We start from the raw sequence: 18,289 nt of genomic DNA on the forward strand, positions 1-18,289 counted from the left end.
TTTGAATGCATGACTGGGTTCTTTGAAATGCTGATTGCACCTGTATTATCACATAAGATGGAGATAGGTGGCATATAGGTGATTTGAAAGTCCTTCAAGGTTTGCATCATCCAAATAAGTTGAGTGCAACAAGATGCAGCAGCCACATATTCCGCTTCAGCTGTAGATAAAGCAATTGAACTCTGTTTCTTGCCGAACCAAGCTACTAATCTGGAACCCATAAAGAATGATCCACCACTTGTGCTCTTTCTGTCATCCACGCTTCCAACCCAATCTGCATCTGTATAAGCATGTAGAGTGAGATCTGTATCTCTAGGATACCATAAGCCATAGTTTTGAGTTCCTTGAAGATACTTGAAAATTCTCTTTATTGCCTGAAGATGGGTTTCCTTAGGATTTGCCTGAAATATTCCAACTATTCCCACTGCATGCATGATGTCTAATCGAGTACCTGTCTAATAAAGAAGACTTCCAATCATGGATCTATAGGTTGGTTGATGCACTGCTGCAGATTCATCATTTTCATTGAGGTTGCATCCTGTAACCATAGGGGTACATACTGGTTTTGAATCTTCCATGCCATATTTCTTCAAGATCTGCTTGAGATACTTGGTTTGAGACAAAAAGATACCACCTTCATTTGTTGGATTTGCAATCCAAGAAAGTATGTCATATCTCCAAGCAAAGACATTTCGAATTCTTTCTTCATCACCAAGGCAAAGCTTTGACTCATAGCTTCTTCATTGTTGCCAAAGATAATATCATCTACATACACAACAAGTATTAGCAATTTGTCATTTTCAATTTTTATATAAAGATTGCTATCTGCTGATCCTTTTGAGAATCCTTGTTGATGAAGATATTTGTCCAAATGGTAGTACCAAGCCCTTGGAGCCTGTTTAAGACCATGGAGAGCCTTTTTTAGTCTTCATACAAGATTTGGATCATTCCCAAGAATGAAACCATCTAGTTTCTCAATGTACACTTCTTCTTCTAAGTCTCCATTCAGAAAGACTGATTTCACGTCCATTTGAAATACTTTAAACTTCTGAAAGCTTGAGAGAGCAAGGAACATTCAGATGGCCTCAAGTCTAGCAACGGGAGCAAACGTCTCTTCAAAGTCTATTCCTTCCTGTTGAGAATACCCTTTACACACAAGTTTGGCCTTGTTTCTAATCACTTCTCCATTTTCATTCAACTTATTTTTAAAGATCCATTTTTTCCCTATGACATTCTTATCTTTTGGTCTAGGAACCAACTCCCATCCATTGCCTTGACGATCCAACATTCATCTTTGCATGCTTCTTTTACATTTTTTGGCTCAGTGGAGGAGAGCAAAGCCAAATAGCTTGAGGCTTCTGCAATAGTTCTTCTTGTTTGTATGTCTGCCTCCTTCTACCCCAAAATTTGAGATTCTGGATGATTCTTTTGAACATACCTGGATGGAGTCTTATCTTCTATCCTTATCTGTTCCTCTGGTGCCTCTTGAGGTTCTTCTTCATCATCATTCTGATTTGGAGGGCAGTCTTCATCTTCTTCGATATTTTCATAATTTACTTGCCTAGGAATGTTTCCTTTTTCATCAACCAAAACATCAATGATGTCAACAGTTCTTCCAAGTCTTTTATTGTAACATATATATGCTTTGTTGTGGGGAGAATAACCAAGAACAATGCCTCCATCTACTCTAGGTTCAAACTTTCCAAGATGTTCATCATTATTCTTAATATAGAATTTGCTTCCCAAAATTTTGAAATGTTTTACTGAAGAAGTCTCACCATACCAAAGCTCATGAGGATTTTGAGTGCTATTTACCTGGACATTTGTTTCATTAAGAATAACCACCACAGCAAAAGATGCTTCACCCCAGAAGGTTGCGGGAGTTCCAGACTCATCAAGCATAGCACGAGCCATTTGTTGAACCGTTCTGTTCATTCTTTCCACTACTCCATTTTGTTGAGGAGTCCTAGCTGTAGAGAATTCCCTTCTTATTCCATGTTCTTCACAAAAATCGAAAAATTCATTTGAGGTAAACTCCCCACCTCTACCAGACCTGAGGCATTTAATTTTGTGATCTGATTCGTTTTCAACCAAGGCTTTGAAAGATTTGAATTTTTCGAATGCTTCATCTTTGTGCTTCATAAGTCCTATCCAAACCATCCTGGAGAAGTCATCAATGAATAATATAAAGTATTCTTCTCCTCGAGGTGACCTTTTCCTAGATGGACCACATACATCTGTATGAACTAGTTCAAGAGGCCTGCTAGCTGATCCTTCCTTCTCAGGGAAGTTAGTTCTGGTTTGCTTACCAAATTGACATGATTTGCATATTGTGTTGTCTGGAATTTTGATATCTGGAAGACCACGAACTGCCTGGTATTTGCATGCTTTCCTTATTTGTGAAAAGCTTAGATGCCCCAACCTCCGGTGCCATAACCAGTGTTCATCATCCTTGCTCAAATAGCAGTTTTGTTGTCCTTCTTCAAATATGTATAAATGATTTGGAGTTATTCTGCCTTTGATCACTGTTTCTCCTGTATCAAGATCATGAAAACTACATCCATTTGATCGAAATATTACCTCGGTTCCTTGATCACACAGCTTTGACCTTTTCTTTCAACTGAGCAGTGCCTCTTCCTTTTATGACTGCAGGGGTATCATTTCCAAAAGAAACTTTCTTTCCCTTTTCTAAAACACTATATGGTTCAAGTTTTTCTTTATCACCTGTCATGTGCTTTGAACATCCACTGTCAATGTACCATTGATTTTCCTGTCCTTCTACATAAAAGGCTATCCCACATCTTTCTGGTTGTGGTTCCTTTATTCTCCATGTTCTCGTGCTTGAGGCTTGTTCCTTTGTCTGCCGAAACCTGCTCTTGCATTCAGAATCTTCATGACTGAAGTTATTACAAATAGGACATTCAATTTCATTTTCAAGGGCCGAAAAGTTGTTATAGGTCCTTTTCGTCATCCCAGTCATACTTCTTTGTTTTCGAGCTTATCTAGTCATGATTGTCTTATAGGCAACACAATGAGCTGCTTTGTGACCAAAGTTATGGCAAGAGAAACATTGTCCATTGAAGAAACTTCTGCGATTATCAAATCTACCAGCCAAACAATTGTAGTTTCTATTGTCATCCATTGTTGAGGCAAATTGAGAAGATCTTACCTGTGGCTAACTGTAGCTTTTGTTCACCCTTAAGGTGGATTGCCCCTAATTGACCTGGTAGTCATTGTTTATTCTTGATGTAATTCGTCCCTGTCTTACCTGGTGATCTCCATTGGGATTTTGCTCATGCCACCTTGCTGCATCAAGATAACTCTTTGAGGTGGATGCTTGAGATGCTTCTCCATTATACCCCAAACTTGTCTTGATTAGTGGAGAGCATTGTGTATTGATGATCTCATCTATAGTTTTAGATCCTTTAACAAATTTAAGATTAAGAGCCTTTTTTTTCTCAATTTCTTTTCTAAGCCCAACAATTTCACATTCTAACTTCTCAAGCAATTTTTCCTTTTCATCAAGTTGAAGTTGCAGAGTATCAATGATAATATTCTTTTCTTCTAAACATATTTTGAGTCTAGAAATATCTTCATGAAAACCATCTACATCTATAGCATCCATGTAATCATTGTCTTCAAAATCCATTAGAATTTTATAGTTATTACCTCGTTCATCTTCATCACTATTTGAGAGACCATCACTATCTTCATGAGTGTAGTAAATTTTCTTAGTTGCATTCTGTTTCTTGTTCCATCTAACAGGTTCCTTCCCTTTATCCTTATGAGGACATTTGGCAGCATAGTGACCGACTCTCCCACAAGCAAAGCATTTGAAGGGTAACTTACCTCTGAATCTTCCAGTACCCCGTTGAAGGTTCTTGACAAAATTTGATTCTTCTTCCTCTTCTGATGCATGTCATAACTCACAGTAGTCTCCTTTGCCTGAAGCCTTGAAGGCTGCTTCTCTCCTATCTGATGGTCATCATTTCCTCATTTCATAAGCAGTTAGAATCCCGTGTAGCTGTGACATGGTAAGGTTTCAAAGATTCTCCTTTTCTTCTATTGCAGAAACTTTAGATTCAAATCTAGGGGACAAAGATCTTAGAACATTTTCAACCACAACAGCCTCTTTTATTTCTTCACCCAAGTTTTTCATACAATTAACAATCTCATCTACATGAAGGAAATAGTTAGCCACACTTTCATCATTGTGCATTCTGAGATTTTCATACTGAATCCTGAGGGTTTGAAGTTTTGCTCATTTTACCTGTTCATCTCCTTCATAGCTCAGAACAATCTTGTCCCATATTTCTTTTGCGGATTTATACTGCATAACCTTGACGAATTTTGATTGAGATAGGCATCCTAGTAGGGTATTTACTGCCTTTGCATTTGTTTCATACTTCTTCTTCTCAACCGGATCTGTAGGAGTTGCAGAAGGAAAAGTATACCCTGTATCTATGATATCCCAGACTTCTGTACCAAGTGATTGAAGATAGGCAGTAACTCTTACCTTCCAATATACGAAGCTTGTCCCATCAAAAATCAGTGGCCTAATAGATGCTTCTCTTTCATAGTTGCTCATGATGATGGATCTTCCTCCAAGCGATCAAGCTTCTTTATAAGGACATGCTCTGATACCAATTGTTGAAAATAATACTGAGAAGGGGGGTGAATCAGCATTATCAAGCCCAATATTCCCTTTTAAAATTTAGAAGATATATGCTACTTTAGTTAGTCAAACCCGCGTATATACGCAACTATGTAGAAGGAAACCTGCGTATACAATGCAAACTCATAATTTATTTTATCCTTCATATGTAGATTATTAATCTGTGTATCTGAGTGAAATAAACAGTAACCAGACCAGTAAAAACATAACAGAAGATAGTCACACACACAAGAACACAAGATATAAGGTGGAAACCCAATGTGGGTGAAAACCACCTGCTACAATTCCTCTCTATATTCCTTTAATTAGAAACTTCTTTTTACAATGTATTGGTGCAGTCCTTTACCAGTACGCAGGCTACAACCTACAGAGAGCTACAACCCTCTCTCGTTTTCCAGCTTCTCCTGTAAGGGAGCTATAACCCCCTTAGCTCTTGTACTAGCCAAGATACTAGTACGTAGGTGCTGGCCTACTGAAGGCTACAACCTTCTCTTTCTTCCAGGGACCACGTTTCATAAATTTTCAGACTGGATCCATGAACACTAATCAATCGTCAAAATTTCTGCTTCAACCAAACTCCTTTCCACCGAATAAAACCGATTCACAATAAACACTTCTCTGATAGCTGTACCCTGAACATAGTAACAGTAACCATATACCAGATTCTGAACCCAGAATACTGCAGCAACAAACAGAGGGAGCTAGATCACAATAAACTACATATACACTACTTACACAACCTGAAACCTGCGTGTATACGCTCCTGTATGTGAAGCAACCTGCGTATACACAGTTTTCCTTTACTGAACTTGCGTGTATACGCGCCCTCGCTTCACTGAACCTGCGTACAGATCTATAAAGGATAATTTACCTTTTTAAACAGTCAAATACAAGTTAACCCAGATTATCAGATTTATAGATCAAGTGTGCGCCTCACAGAACAGATCAAAATCATACAGAGATACTATCATTCAAGCCTTAAAGATTATGACCCATCAATAGATCTTATCCTTCTTTATAGGCTTAGGTGCATCCTTCATTCAGATCTAGATCTGCACCATAACCTTAATCACAAAAGTTTCAGATCTAGCACCGATTAGATAATCAATTGATTCCAAAGATGCTTTGCCAAATGATCTCCTCCCTCTTTTATAGTCTTAGGCCTTTCTCAATACCACGGTCCAAAACCATAATAACACAATACCACGCGCTAAATACTTGGGGGCAACACTTCTGATGAGATACCATGGTCCAAAACCTTAGGTTCAAATACCAAGGACTAACTACCACGGACCAAAGGTAAGTTTTCCAACATATACACGCTTTTCCTTGCATGAAAGTGCGTGTATACGCATACACTCCTTCACAACATCCAACCCGCGTGTATACGCAACTTTGTCTAGATGAACCTGCGTATATGACTTTTCCTTCATTTTGAGAGCCTGAACTGAGATCTGTCACCAGATAGAGTTGCCATCAAGGACAACACCTGTGTCATAGCTCCAATCATGTACCATAATGCCAACAACAAATGCTCAATACCTGATAATTTCAGCACTGACGGGTATTTGAGGATGAAGAGAAAGTGAAACAATTCATAGAAGTTGTTGGGGAGTTAGCCAACTCCACCATCAATCAAGAAGAAGAAGAAGAAAATCAAGAAGGAATTTCATGGGAAGACACAGTGGTTGGGCGCAAAATTCTACAACTGAAATGGAATACCATCCCTCATGGACTAGTCTCACTGGAAAGGCTTTTTAACAAGGATGAAATAGCCTCCAAACCAATGGCTCTGGAGATAGATGATCAAGTAGAAGACTGCAATATCAACTCAGTGGAGGAACCCCAGATGATCATGCTATCAAAAAGAATCCCCTTGCAATACAAACAAATGTATTTAAATCTATTCAAAATCTACAAGGATGTTTTTGCTTGGTCTTATGAGGATTTGAAAGCATTTGATATTAACTCAATTCAGCATAAGATTCCTTTGAAGAGTGGAATAAAGTCATGCAAGAAATAACTCAGGCAGATAAATCCACTCTTACTCCCCTCCATCGAAAAATAAGTGAGAAAGCTACTACATGCAAAGATTGTAGTTCCTTTAAGGTACTCTGAGTGGGTGGCCAACTTAGTCCCTGTCTGAAAAAAGAACAGAGAAATAAGGCTATGTGTATATTTTCAGAATCTAAGCATGGAGTTGCTGAAAGAAAATTACCCACTACCTAAGAGGGATCATATATTCCAGAAGGTTGTTAGCATAGTGAGAATGTCCATGATGGATGGGTTCTCTGGTTGCAACCAAGTAGCAGTCCACCCTAATGATCAGGAGAATATTGCTTTCACCACCCCATTGGGAACATTCATGTATGCTCGAATTCCTTTTGGTCTTATTAATTCAGGGGCCACATTTCAGATAATCATGGACATAGCTTTCATAGGGGAGCAAGACAAATTCATGGTGGTTTATTTAGACAATATCATAGTATTTTCTAAGACTGATGAAGAGCACATCCTCCACTTGAAGCTCATCGTTGAAAAATGCAAGAGGTATGGTCTTTCTTTGAATCCTAAGATATATCAGTTCACCCTGAGTGAGAGGAAGCTACTAGGACACATAGTAGTGCAGGAAGGTGTGAAGATCGATCCTAAATGAGTTGAAGCCATCAATCATATTTCTCTACCCATAAATATGAAAGAGGTCCAAGCCTTTTTGGGGAGAATAAATTTCTTGAGGAGGTTCATACCCAACTATGTAGAAATAGTCAAGGATAGTACAAACATGCTTAAGAAGGAAAATGAAGTCAAGTGGAGCCCTTCCCCAGAGATTATTTCATTAGAATTAAGTAAGCATTGGTTGAAGCCCCGGTACTAGTCAACCCCAACTATTCGATGCCTTTCTATATATTTTATTTTGCTTCTCCACGTACTATTTTCATAGTGCTACTACAGAGAAATAAAGATGGTTATGAACAACCCATCTCCTTCTTCAGCCAAGTCTTGAGGGATGTTGAGCTGAAATATAACATCTTGGAGAAAAAAACCTATGCACTAGTCAAGGATTTGAAGGCATTTCGTATATATGTTCTACAATAGAAAATAATAGCATTTGTGCCATCAACAACAGTCGAGGACATCCTGGTGCAATGAGATATCGAAGTAAAAACGGGTAGGTGGATAACAAAAATAAAAGAATATGAGCTAGACATAAAGCATACTAAGCTCATAAAAGGCTAGGGGTTGGCCAAGGTTTTATCCGAATCAAATTGCCAAGCTTTAGGGATAAACCCGATAACAAAGGAAGGCATACTAGAGGATCATCATAGTGGGATTAAAACATCTAAGAAGAATATTTATGTTAAATATGAGGGATCACCCTGGTATAAGAACATCTTTCATTATCTCTTATTCCTAAGGTGTCGTGTAGGGATGGATAAATCCAAATATAGAACTCTGATATTGCAAGCACAAAAATATATCATAGCCAATGGTCTACTTTACTGGAAGGACACGATGGGAGTATTGTTGTTATGTCTGGTAGAGGGCGAAACCATAAAGTGATTGAGGATTTTCACGGAGGAGTTTGTGGAGGTCATTACAGCTGGAAGACCACAACACATAAAATCCTCAAGGCATGATTCTACTGGCCCGCGCTATTTGGAAATGTTCATTCCCAGGTTAGTTCATGCCATAAATGCCAAGTGTTTGCTGAAGGACAAAAGCTTTCTCCTCTCCGCCTGATTCTAGTGCACGTGGATGAACCTTTTATAAATTGCGGACTAGACTTCATAAGAGAAATAAACCCACCATCGAGTGGCCAACACAAGTGGATATTAATAGCCACTGACTATTTCACCAAGTGGGTAGAGGCCATCCCAGCCAGAAACACCACAGATTCAGTGGCAATTAAATTTATGGAGGAGAATATATTATCTCTCTTTGGTTGTCCAATCAAAATTATCACTGACAATGCTCAGGTTTTCAAATCTACCAAATTCACAAGTTTTTGCCAGAAATTCAATATCATCATCAGGAACTCCACTACTTACTATCCCCAAGGTAATGGCTTTGCCGAGTCCTCGAACAAAGCTTTGGTGAGGGTGCTGAAGATTACCATTTCCGAGAATCAGAGGAACTGGGACTCGTAACTACAGTTGGCCCTATGGGCTAACTGGGTAACTCCTAAACGGTCCATGGGGAAATCACCTTTTGAGCTAGTGTATGATAGGGTTGCGTTCTTCCCAATCCAATTAGCGTTGTCAGTGGCGAAGTTACTACAGGAAGCTGAGGAGGAGCCAAGCGCCTTGGTATGAAGGATAAATCAGTTACTCAAGCTTCATGAAAGCATAGAGCAGGTGGGGTCCAAATTGTCAAATTGCCAACTAAGGATGAAATCATTGTTTGAAAAGAAGGCCAAGGATCAACCTCTTCAACTAGGAGATTTAATTCTCCATTAGGACATATGATGGGAAGACAAAGGAAAACACAAAAAATTTGATCTGTTATGGTTCGGCCCTTTCAAGATTGCAGAAGAAAGAGGAAATAACATGTACATGCTTGAAAATCTAGATGATGAATCTCTGGAACTACCGGTAAATGGTTAGTTCCTCAAACCTTATTTCCAAAACTAGAGGTACATGTCTTACACTGATAGTAAATACCAGTGTGTGTATTGTAATTGTTATATGAAATTTCCAGTTTATGTTGAAAAGTCCACTTTCACAAAATTATCATTTGTTTCGAAATGACTCCATGCCTAATCGAAGGAAAGCTACCGGTCTACAAGTTATCAACACCTTTCCAACAAGGCATTGTCCCCAGTTGGAGCCATGGTTGTCACTCATTGCAGTATGATTTTTCAGTTGATCAAAGTTGCCAAAGAGCAGTGAAGTTTGAAGCCATCTTCCAGGCCATAAAGGCACTCAGAGCTAAATCAAACCCTTTGCACTCGATGTTGTTCGGAATAATCTTTCCAATAGTGGGTGGAAGTCAAAAAATAGACTCTTGGATCAAACATTATAACATATTAAAGATACCCTTTCAAGGTCACCCAAAAAAAGGAAATATGGCTAAGGGTCAGGCTCATCGAAAATCACAAATTGGGGCTCAGTGAAGCAGCGACAAAGAGGAAGACACCGGAATTTGCAATCGACCGATATCGCAAATCGCATATCAATGGGTCTATTCTAGTGGCTTATCAATGGTAAGGGTCCCAGGCAGAGTCCTGTGGTTTATCTACAATCTGAGGTCCCACGATATCGACAATCAACGATTCGAGATGGGACTGGGGTTAAAAATACCGTGAAGAGAAAAGTCTTGATATAGTGTAAATCACTAGGAGGGGCCAAAAAATAGTTTACAAAGGAAATCAGTTGTAAAGCCAGAGGCAGGCAGGACTTTTCTCTCTCCTCCAGGGTGCCACATGGCAGAGCACCATTGGTCTACATGAATCCACATGGCAACTAACATCAACATGACGTGGCAGTAGGAGGACATTTGGCACGTAGATTTTGACATTTTTAGGTGTCCTATGGGGGAATTTACAAGTGACACGTGTCACCACTCAAGAAGTGCCATGTGGCCCTTATGAGGTCATCAATCCCACAATCAGAAATTACAGAAAGCAAAGTTCCTTCGCTGCCAAAGTCTCTCTTGGCTTGCAATTGCAATATGAGAGAACTTCACAGATGTGATATTTTATAAAATGGAGTTAAAAAGCTATCAAGTTTGTCCCTTTCAAAGGGCGCATGCTCATTCAATGCCCCCATCTCTCGATGGCCCATATTGACTCCACCCAAATCAATGGCTCCCAAGCCTTTTACCTACTTTTAGAATCTGTTTGGGTGAATGTGAAGCAGAGTGCTACTATGACATGACCCAACCTCCAAGTTCCAGTTATGGAAGTGGGGCCGACAACCTGACACCTTTAGTGACAACTCTCAGAGACCACATACCACTCAGAAGGTTGCAAATCACCCCAAGTGGTCAATCCCCGATCTAGATCTCATTTTCACTGACCTAACACCCTAACCGCATGCATAACAAGGGAAGAGTGAGGTTATAGGCCTCCAACAACACACATAGGCCTACTTCCATGTATTTATGGCCTAAACTCCTCAATTCAAAGCATGTGCTTATGAGATCCATGCCACCTTTTCAGGCTAGCCTCCAAACCACTACCCAAAATTTCCTGTGACTTTTTAGAATCATAATTTACATGATGATAAAGCCAAACATTCAAACTTGACCTAGACTTCCTAGAACACAGTAGACATTTCATCAAACATATGGTAAAGATGTAAGCTATAGGTCATGAATGCATATCTGAGTATAAATCTCTAAACTTCATATGAAAATCACCAAGAAGGTCTAATTCCCTCTCAAGTGTTGAGATTGCAACAAGATGATGGAGCTTAGTGAAAAGAGTCGCCTTCACTAAGTGGGCCCGCAGGCTATTTTTTGGTGCAAGTCTATTTTTAGACATATGGATCATGTATATGGATTGCAGGTTGTTGTTTATGGATGATTGATCAAGTTGGGAAAAAAAATAGATGGACTTTTATTTTTTATCACAGTGTGAGTGATCAAAGTCTATTTTTAGACTGGCTGTCAAAAATAGAAAAGTCAAATATTATTATCTCACAATAATATTTGGACTATAAACTTAATCTTATTCTTTTGGAGCACTTCAGTTTGAGCTACAGAGGTGGCACATGCAGCTGTCAGAAGGAAATACGCTTTTCTTATGAGTCAGTTGAGTTGTTGCATGCATGACTTCAGTTAGAACTCAATCAGTTGAGTTTGGTGGAGTTGATTGTGGAGTTGATGGAGTTGGGTTCGATTTAGCTTTGTTAAACTGGTTGTATTTAGTCTAACTGGCAAATAGACTAGAGATGAATTGGGTGAATTAGTTATTAATTAATTCACAAGTTATTAACTCATAATAAAACTAATCAATACATCAGTTAACTCAGTTGCATGTCATTGCATGTTCAGTTCAACATGGACAGGTGGTAGAGAATTAGATTGCTATCAGTTGTGACTATAGTTGTGCACCAGATCTTGCACAATCAAGGGATTGAGTATGCCAATGAGTTTGCTCACGTATTTTCCCACATTATAGCTTGTGCTCACGTCCAACAAAGAGCGAGTGACTATTTTGCAGGTGAAAAACGAGTTTGGTGAGCCATTCTCATCAGTTCTTGAGCAGGTATTGAGCAGGGGAGGCAGGCAAGCAGTGGAAGAGATTTGGAGATCAGATCTGAGCTGTATTGTGTGTAACAGAGGTGGAGATACTTGTGAGAAGTATTATGCTGTGTAATGTTACATGACTCAATCATTAATATACAGATAGTTGGGGTTTTTAGCGAGATGCTTTCCTCGGGATACATACTGTGTTAATGTGTGAATGCTCTTGATGTTTTATTGTTATTGATGCTACTATATTGATGATCAACGTAGAGGAGCTTATGTATTGTGTATGTTTTCCGCAATAGTACATGATCAGGATAATCTCCATTGAATATGTGTTAAATTATTCAAAATTTCTACATGGTATCAGAGGAAGCTAGATAATTGTAGAAAAAGTTTCTACATGGTATCAAAGCTGTTGATCATCAGATCTACTATTCAGGAAGTGTTTACATTCTATTTCTTCAGGCAGAGTCTGTAATCGGGCCAGGTAGCCTCTGGATTCATCCTTCCTTTGGAACGTGAGATATCCGGTGAATGCCCATACAATCAATCTTTGTACGAGAAATATTGTGTTCTCACGAATCTTAGATCCGAGGCGGTTGAGTTGGAGCTGGTGGAATTCGAATTTGTAGCAGTGTTGTTGAAATGTCTTTCAACAGATTGCGAATGTTATTCCAAAGCAAGAGCGACCTGGTGCTCAAGGATAAACTCAGTAACAATAAAGGTGAGAATGGATCTTCATCAAAGGTATCTGATGAAGAGAATTGCGCTTTGGCTGCCAAAGCAAAGAAGGGGACGAACAAGAAAGCTTCTCATTCCAGTGCGAAAGGCAAGAAGCAGGATATGTCCAAGGTGAAGTGTTTTCACTGTCACCAGCACGGAAACTATGCCACATATTGTTCGCAGAAGAAGAAGAACAAGCAAGCTGCTGGATCTGCAGGGGGAGAGGCCTTATCTTCTCAGTTTGAGCTTGATTTTTCATTGATCGCATGATTGGTTTCAAGTGTGATGGGATCAGTATGGTTCTTGGACAGTGGTGCGTCTTTTCACATGACGGGAGATAGAGATTTGTTCTCTGATCTGGAGGACAAAGATCTTGGAGTGCACATCGAGATGGGCGATGATGGTAGATACAGTGCGACCGGTATCGGTACCATTTCCTTTGAGAGGGAGTCTGGTAAACCCTTTGTATTGAAGGAAGTCATGCATGTTCCAGGATTGAAGAAGAATCTCATCTCAGTGGCAATGTTAGAAGACAAGGGGTATGATGTTGTTTTCAGCGAGGGAAAGGCCTTCATGCGCAGCAAGACAACTTGTGAGACCCGGAAGATAGGGGTTCGAGTGAGGAACCTTTATCAGTTGCATGTAGATGGATGCGCAGCAATGGCAGGCAAGGTAGAAGGATTGGTGAGCAGGGATGATGGCCAGTTGTGGCACAGGAGATTGGGTCACCTTCACCATGGATCCTTGAAGATACTGCAGCAGATCACTACAAGGCTTCCTAAAGGCACACTTGCACAGTCAGATCAGTGCAAGGGGTGTACTTTTGGGAAGTTTGTGAAAGCCACCTTTCACGAGAAGGATAGTCGCGCCATGACGATCCTTGAGAGAATTCACACAGACGTGTGTGGACCTTTCTCAGTTGCTTCGACAGCAAAACACAGGTATTATGTGATTTTTGTTGATGATTTCTCTCGTAAGTGCTGGATCGTCTTCATGCATAACAAGAGCGATACATATTCAAAGTTCTGTGAATTCAAAGCACTGGTCGAGAAGGAGTCGGGGAAGAAGGTGAAGGCTCTTAGGAGTGATAATGGCGGTGAATACATCTCGGACGAGTTCAAGGATTTCTACAAGACAGAAGGGATTCGTAGAGAGCTCATAGCTCCCCATAACCCACAGCAGAACGGGGTAGCTGAGCGGAAGAACAGAACGATTGTGGGTGCTGCACGGGAAATGTTGCATGATCAGGGCCTACCCATTCACTTGTGGGTGGAAGCATGCAATACAGTAGTTTATGTGCAGAACCGATGTCCTCATAGGATACTTGGCATGAGTACACCTGAGGAGACTTATTCTGGTAAGAAGCCTGATCTTTCTCATTTGAGGATTTTTGGTGCTAACGTTTACATGCATGTGACGAAGGATGCCAAGAAGAAGTTGGAGCTGACCACAGAGGTTGGGATATTTGTGGGGTACACTGATACGCCCCACAACTATGTGTGTATTTGCCAGACAGTGGTAGAACTGTTGTGCGACGGGATATAAAATTTCAGGAGGAGAAATCCATGAAGTTTTCGCTTGCGAGGGAGCTACACTTGCATGCAGATGAGGAGCTATTAGTTACTAAGGATGAGCTTCAGGATGTGGATCAGCCACAGGATGAGGTTCATGGAGTGGACGAGTCCACTCATGCAGCGCCAACCATCAGAGGGAAAAAGCGCTTGACAGAAGTTGAGCGACTGGCTCAAGATGCAGAGAAAGTTGTAGGACCACCTATAGCCCAACGTAGGCAGAGACAGTCACCTGATCAGTACACTGGATACATGGCTCTTATGAGCAAGTGTGTTGTGACTGAGCCATCCTCTTTCGAGGAAGCTGTGGAGGATCCCGCATGGGTAGACGCCATGGTGGAAGAGTATGATTCTATTGTCAGAAACAATGCATGGGAGATTGTTCCTAGACCGGAAGGGAAATCAGTGGTGGGTTCGAGATGGATCTACAAAGTTAAGCAGGCAGCTGACGGGAGTGTGGAGAAGTACAAGGCAAGATTTGTTTCCTGAGGCTTTTCATAGATAGAGGGGATCGATTATGAGGAGACCTTTGCACCTGTCGCAAGGTATTCTTCCATACGGACGATTCTTGCTCTCCCAGCGCAGATGGGATGGCACATTCATTAGATGGATGTGAAGACTGCGTTCCTCAACGGAGTCATTGAGGAGGAAGTGTACATTGAGCAACCCGAAGGCTTTGAGGTCTTCAGCAGTGAGTCGCATGTGTGCAGGCTCAGGAGAGCGCTGTATGGGTTGAAGCAAGCACCACGTGCTTGATACACACGGATAGACAGCTATTTCACAGGACTTGGATTCTCCAAGAGCGAGGCGGTTCCTAACCTATACCAGATTGTGGTGGAGGGTAAGTTGCTTATCATTGTACTGTATGTTGATGATTTGATTCTAACGGGTGATGAGCTGTTGATACTGTCATGCAAGAAGGATCTTGCTACAGAATTTGAGATGAAGGACTTGGGCCTCCTTCACTATTTCCTAGGAATGGAAATATGGCAGCACAATGGTGGACTGTTTGTTTCTCAGGGCAAGTATGCTCAGGAGATACTGGAGAAGTTCAACATGCATGGCTGCAAGCCTGTTGATACTCCTCTTCCTGGAGGTTGGAGGAAGGAGGATGCCACTACGGGAGAAGAAGTGGATGCCACTGTTTATCGACAGTTGGTGGGGTCGCTGATGTATTTGGTCAATACACGACTTGATATATGATATGCAGTTAACCAGCTTTCACAAGCTATGGTTAAGCCTACCAAGCTCTTTTGGAAGGCGGGCAAGCATGTATTGCGCTACTTCAGAGGCACATCGGGATATGGTTTGTGGTACAGACATGAGGATGAGGTGAAGCTATGTGGCTTCACGGATGCAGATTGGGCAGGGAGCCCAACAGACAGAAAGAGCACATCAGGAGGGGTCTTCAGTATTGGATCGACAACAGTTTCTTGGTACAGCAGGAAACAAAGATCCGTGGCACTCAGTTCAGCGGAGGCCGAGTATATGGCAGAAAGTTTGGCTACATGCGAGGCTATATGGATGAGGAAGATCCTAGTTGGTTTGTTCGGTTCTCATTTGGATCCCACTGTGATTTACTGTGATAACCAGAGTTGCATTAAACTCTCGGCTAATCTTGTATTTCATGATAGATCTAAACATATTGACATTAGGTACCATCATATCAGAGATTGTGTGCAGCGAAGGATCATGTTACTTTCGTACATTCCAATGGAGAATCAGGATGCTGATATTCTGACGAAGGCTCTCACCAGGAGCAAATTCGAGTACCACCGAGGCAGGATAGGGGTTTCTGATAATCCATATCTTGTCGAGAGGGAGTGTTGAGATTGCAACAAGATGATGGAGCTTAGTGAAAAGAGTCGCCTTCACTAAGTGTGCCCGCAGGCTATTTTTTGGCGCAAGTCTATTTTTAGACTATGCCTATTTTTAGACATATGGATCATGTCTATGGATTGCAGGTTGCTGTTTATGGATGATTGATCAAGTTGGGAAAAAAAATAGATGGAATTCTATTTTTGATCACAGTGTGAGTGATCAAAGTCTATTTTTAGACTGGCTATCAAAAATAGAAAAGTCAAATATTATTATCTCACAATAATATTTGGACTATAAACTTAATCTTATTCTCTTGGAGCACTTCAGTTTGAGCTACAGAGGTGGAACATGCAGCTGTCAGAAGAAAATAAGCTTTTCTTATGAGTCAGTTGAGTTTTTGCATGCATGACTTCAGTTAGAACTCAATCAGTTGAGTTTGGTGGAGTTGATTGTGGAGTTGATGGAGTTGCGTTCAGTTTAGCTTTGTTAAACTGGTTGTATTTAGTCTAACTGGCAAATAGACTAGAGATGAGTTGGGTGAATTAGTTATTAATTAATTCACAAGTTATTAACTCATAATACAACTAGTCAATACATCAGTTAACTCAGTTGCATGTCAGTGCATGTTCAGTTCAACAGGGACATGTGGTAGAGAATTAGATTGCTATCAATTGTGACTATAGTTGTGCACCAGATCTTGCACAATCAAGGGATTGAGTATGCCAATGAGTTTGCTCACATATTTTCCCACATTATAGCTTGTGCTCACGTCCAAAAAAGAGTGAGTGACTATTTTGCAGGTGCAAAACGAGTTTGGTGAGCCATTCTCATCAGTTCTTGAGCAGGTATTGAGCAAGGGAGGCAGGCAAGCAGTGGAAGAGATTTGGAGATCAGATCTGAGTTGTATTGTGTGTAACAGAGGTGGAGATACTTGTGAGAAGTATTATGCTGTGTAATGTTACATGACTCAATCATTAATATACATATAGTTGGGGTTTTTAGCGAGATGCTTTCCTCGGGATACATTCTGTGTTAATGTGTGAATGCTCTTGATGTTTTATTGTTATTGATGTTGCTATATTGATGATCGACGTAGAGGAGCTTATGTATTGTGTATGTTTTCCGCAATAGTACATGATCAGGGTAATCTCCATTGAATATGTGTTAAATTATTCAAAATTTCTAAATCAAGTAGCTATAACAACACTAGTTATTCCATGCATTCGTCAACCATTTGATAACTTATCAAAGCATAACAAGAGTCATAACTAGAGAACATCATCGAACCATGCTTATAACCAACATATAAACAAAAAATTAAGCATGACAGAACAACCATAAAATCAACATAATAATAATTGCAAGTGGTCATAATTCACAATATGAAAAATAACTCGTATTAACTTATGCAAAACCAAGCAAATCAGGGACTTCCACGTACTATCCAACCATAGATTGAGGTTAACCAAATATTTATTTTAGCCAATCACCCCTATGTCATAGTCCAAGCATGAATGTGGTATAAACCAAGATATAAACAACCAAGGGAATCTAGAGGTTAAACCAACTCCACCCTCAAATTGCCATGATCTCACCTAAACCAGTTCCGATATCACAAACCAAACCAACTTTGGATGACTCAAAATTTCTTCACCATACCTTGAGGAATTTTCCTATCTCCACCCACCTGTAGAGAGCTCCCTAGAGAAAACCATCTCCACCCCCAACCCTTGGGAATTTTTATGACACCACCTAACCCAGTTCGAAAACCTTCGAGTAATCCAAAGCTCAACCATGAAAATTAATCCCATCACTATTGAGTTGTGTTATTCTTTCCATGACTAGCCCACATAGTGAACCAAGGGGTTAGAGGGGGGCCAAAGCCCCTCCCCCCCCCCTTTGTTGTGCTGATTTCGTAGCAGGGGGGTCATAGGGGGGGCGAGTAGCCCCCCTCTACGAGGTCAGGGGCAATGCCTCGTGAAAATTTTTTTTGGACCCTATATTAGGTTGGGCGAACCTACCTATGGTTTTGTACGCGATGGTTTTCGATCCATGGTATTGGATGCTCTAGCATGTATAAATATGTATTGTAACATTGAAAGGAAAATAATGAAAAATCAAGCTGGTAGTCTAGGTTTTGGTATCGAGGGGAAAATATCTGTGTATATGTGTTTATGTGTTATGCTCTCACATTGTGTATTTTCTGTGTTTTAGAATTCGTATGTAGGTAATTTATGTACGGGGTTAAAACCTACATTTGGTATTGGAGCTGTTTTGGCTTCAAGGGGACACCTTTGTTGCCGAG

Source organism: Pinus tabuliformis, chromosome 2_1 (assembly GCF_031772625.1).
Source record: "Pinus tabuliformis cultivar Carrire ecotype Pingquan chromosome 2_1, CPIR1, whole genome shotgun sequence".
NCBI lineage: Eukaryota > Viridiplantae > Streptophyta > Pinopsida > Pinales > Pinaceae > Pinus > Pinus tabuliformis.